Below are 4,502 nucleotides of genomic sequence, written 5' to 3' on the forward strand. Positions count from 1 at the left end.
AATTGGCATTCGGGTGTTTGATGAGTCCATATTTTTCGATATATTTTGACTCAATTTGGATGGATTTCATCACATAAACCTACACTTAAGCACCTGATGAGCGGATAATTTATACACTTTTTGGCATTGTTTTTAGTATGTTTTTAGTATGTTTTAGTTAGTTTTTATTATATTTTTATTAGTTTTTAGTTAAAATTCACTTTTCTGGACTTTACTATGAGTTTGTGTATTTTTCTGTGATTTCAGGTATTTTCTGGCTGAAATTGAGGGACCTGAGCAAAAATCTGATTCAGAGGCTGAAAAGGACTGTAGATGTTGTTGGATTCTGACCTCCCTGCACTCAAAGTAGATTTTCTAGAGCTACATAAGCCCAATTGGCGCGCTCTCAATTGCGTTGGAAAGTAGACATCCTGGGCTTTCCAGCAATGTATAATAGTCCATACTTTGTCTGAGATTTGATGGCCCAAACAGGCGTTCTAAATCAGCTTTGAACTGCCCGGCGTTAAACGCCGGAACTGGCACAAGAATGGGAGTTAAACGCCCAAACTGGCACAAAAGCTGGCGTTTAACTCCAAGAAAAGTCTCTACACATGAAAGCTTCAATGCTCAGTCCAAGCACACACCAAGTGGGCCCGGAAGTGGATTTTTATGTCATTTACTCATTTCTGTAAATCCTAGGCTACTAGTTCTCTACAAATAGGACCTTTTGCTATTGTATTTGATATCTTTCAATCTTCGGATCATCTTTTGATCATGTTTTTATGATTGAACCCTCTTTGGGAGGCTGGCCATTTGGCCATGCCTAGACCTTGTTCTTATGTATTTTCAACGGTGGAGTTTCTACACACCATAGATTAAGGTGTGGAGCTCTGCTGTACCTCGAGTAATAATGCAATTACTATTGTTCTTCTATTCAATTCAGCTTATTCTTGTTCCAAGATATCACTTGTTCCTCAACTTGATGAAGGTGGTGATCCGTGACACTCATCATCATTCTCACATATGAACGTGTTCCTGACAACCACCTCCGTTCTACCTTAGATTAAGTGGATATCTCTTGGATTCTTTAATCAGAATCTTCGTGGTATAAGCTAGAATTGATGGCGGCATTCTTGAGAATCCGGAAAGTCTAAACCTTGTCTATGGTATTCCGAGTAGGATTCAAGGATTGAATGACTGTGACGAGCTTTAAACTCGCGATTGTGGGGCGTTAGTGACAGACGCAAAAGAATCACTGGATTCTATTCCGACATGATCGAGAACCAACAACTGAATAGCCGTGCTGTGACAGAGCGCGTTGAACATTTTCACTGAGAGGACGGGATTGTAGCCATTGACAACGGCGATGCCCAACATGCAGCTTGCCATGGAAAGGAGTAATAAGGATTGGATGAAGACAGTAGGAAAGCAGAAAGACGGAAGGGACAAAGCATCTCCATACGCTTATCTGAAATTCTCACCAATGAATTACATAAGTATCTCTATCTTTATTTTATGCTTTATTCATAAATCATCCATAACCATTTGAATCTGCCTGACTGAGATTTACAATATGACCATAGCTTGCTTCATACAAACAATCTCCGTGGGATCGACCCTTACTCGCGTAAGGTTTATTACTTGGACGACCCAGTGCACTTGCTGGTTAGTTGTGCGAAGTTGTGATAAAGAGTTGAGATTGCAATTGAGCGTACCATGTTGATGGCGCCATTGCTGATCACAATTTCGTGCACCAAGTTTTTGGCGCAGTTGCCGGGGATTGTTTGAGTTTGGACAACTGACGGCTCATCTTGTTGCTTAGCTTAGGTATTTTTTCAGAGTTCTTAAGAATGAATTCTAGTGTTTCAAGGTGATGTTCTTATCATCACCAAAGCTGATTGATTCTCATCAATTTAGCTCTTGAATGTAATGTCCTGCTGAAGTTTGGCTAGCCATGTCTAATTTCTTTAGACTAAAGCTTTAGACTAACATTGCATGATTCCTGGAATTCTCATTAAGAACTTTGATATCTTTATTTTCTTTTCCACTTAATTTTCGAAAAATCCAAAAAATTACAAAATCATAAAAACCAAAAAAATTTTTTTTATGTTTCTTGTTGAGTCTAGTGTCTCATTTTAAGTTTGGTGTCAATTGCATGTTTCTATTCTTCTTGCATTTTTTCGAATTCATTCATGTGTCTTCATTAATCTTCAAGTTGTTCTTGATGATTTCCTTGCTCTGATCTTTAAATTCTCTTGTTTTGTGTGTTTTGATTGTTTCTCATATGCATTCTCAGTTTGTTAGTGTCAGTAGTATACAAACTTCTAAGTTTGGTGTCTTGCATGCATTATTTATTTGATCTTAGTTGCATTTTGATTATTCCTCATCATTAAAAATCCAAAAAAAATTTTTCTTTGTGTCTTTTCAAGTCAATAATACAGAGAATTGAAGATTCAGAACATACAGCAGAGGAATTACACAGAAAATGCTGGGCGTTCAAAACGCCCAGTGAGGAAGAAAAACTGACGTTTAAACGCCAGCCAGGGTGCCTGACTGGGCGTTTAACGCCCAAAAGGGGTGAGTTTTGGACGTTAAACACCAGAATGTATACCATTCTGGGCGTTTAACGCCAGGATGGCACAAGAGGGAAGATTCTGTTTTTAATTCAAATTTTTTTCAAGTTTTCATAATTTTTCAAAATCAAATTTTTTTCAAATCATATCTTTTCAATCATATATTTTCAAAATCAATTTCTTTCCATTTTCAAAAATACTTGCTAACAATTAATGATTTGATTCAACATTTCAAGTTTGTTGCCTTTTCTGTTGAGAAAGGTTTAATGTCTGAATCATATCTTTTAAATTTCTTGTTAGCCAAGTCATTAATTTTCAAAATCAAATCTTTTTAAATTGTTTTTCAACCATCTCTTTTCAATCATATCTTTTTAAAACCATAACTTTTAAATCATATCTTTTTAATCACATCTTTTTCAAAATAGTTTTCAATCATATCTTTTTGATTTCTAATTTCAAAATCTTTTCAAAAATCACTTGATTTCTTTTCCACTCTTAGTTTTCGAAAATCAATTAGTATTTTTTTCAAAATGTTTTTAAAATCTTTTTAATTTATTTTCGAAAATTTCTTCCCCTCTTCTCACATCCTTCTATTTATGGACTAACACTCCTCTTCAATGAACAATTCGAACTCCATCTCTCTTAATAAGTTTGAATTCTTCTACCTCTTCTTCTATTCTTCTTTTCCTCTGACATCTCAATGAATCTCTATACTGTGACATAGAGGATTCCATATTTTCTTGTTCTCTTCTCTTTCATATGAGCAGAAACAAAGACAAAAGCATTCTTGTTGAGGCTGACCCTGAACCTGAAAGGACCTTGAAGCGAAAGCTAAGAGAAGCAAAAGCACAACTCTCTGTAGAAGAGCTAACAGAAATCTTCAAAGAAGAAGAACCCATGGCAGCCAAAAACAACAACAATGCCAACAATACAAGGAAGGTGCTGGGTGACTTTACTGCACCTACTCCCGACTTCTATGGGAGAAGCATCTCTATCCCTGCCATTGGAGCAAACAACTTTGAGCTTAAGCCTCAATTAGTTTCTTTAATGCAACAGAATTGCAAGTTCCATGGACTTCCATTGGAAGATCCTCATTAGTTTTTAGCTGAATTCTTGCAAATCTGTGACACTGTCAAGACTAATGGGGTTGACCCTGAAGTCTACAGACTTATGCTATTCCCTTTTGCTGTAAGAGACAGAGCTAGGATATGGTTGGACTCACAACCTAAAGAAAGCCTGAACTCTTGGGAAAAGCTAGTCAATGCCTTCTTGGCAAAGTTCTTTCCACCTCAAAAATTGAGTAAGCTTAGAGTGGAAGTCCAAACCTTCAGACAGAAGGAAGGTGAATCCCTCTGTGAAGCTTGGGAAAGATACAAACAATTGATCAGAAAGTGTCCCTCTGACATGCTTTCTGAATGGAGCATCATAGGTATCTTCTATGATGGTCTGTCTGAACTGTCCAAGATGTCATTGGATAGCTCTGCTGGAGGATCTCTTCATCTGAAGAAGACGCCTGCAGAAGCTCAAGAACTCATTGAAATGGTTGCAAATAACCAATTCATGTACACTTCTGAAAGGAATCCTGTGAACAATGGGACGATTCAGAAGAAAGGAGTTCTTGAGATTGATACTCTGAATGCCATATTGGCTCAGAACAAAATATTGACTCAGCAAGTCAATATGATCTCTCAAAGTCTGTCTGGAATGCAAGCTACACCAGACAGTACAAAGGATGCTTCATCTGAAGAAGAAGCTTATGATCCTGAGAACCCTTCAATGGAAGAGGTGAATTACATGGGAGAATCCTATGGAAACACCTATAATTCTTCATGGAGAAATCATCCAAATCTTTCATAGAAGGATCAAAGAGACCTTAAAAAGGTTTCAACAACAATAATGGTGGAAGAAATAGGTTTATCACTGGCAAGCCTTTTCCATCATCTTCTCAGC

General features: G+C 37.1%; 1 non-coding gene across 1 annotated transcript; it reads right to left on the reverse strand.

Annotated features, from left to right (window-relative positions):
* Nucleotides 1-3,854: 3,854 nt before the first annotated feature.
* On the reverse strand, nucleotides 3,855-3,962 carry LOC130953448 (small nucleolar RNA R71). The gene has a single exon (XR_009075618.1). It is a non-coding gene; the product is annotated as a small nucleolar RNA R71 (small nucleolar RNA).
* Nucleotides 3,963-4,502: the final 540 nt, after the last annotated feature.

The sequence above is a fragment of the Arachis stenosperma genome, chromosome 9 (genome assembly GCF_014773155.1).
Source record: "Arachis stenosperma cultivar V10309 chromosome 9, arast.V10309.gnm1.PFL2, whole genome shotgun sequence".
Lineage (NCBI taxonomy): Eukaryota > Viridiplantae > Streptophyta > Magnoliopsida > Fabales > Fabaceae > Arachis > Arachis stenosperma.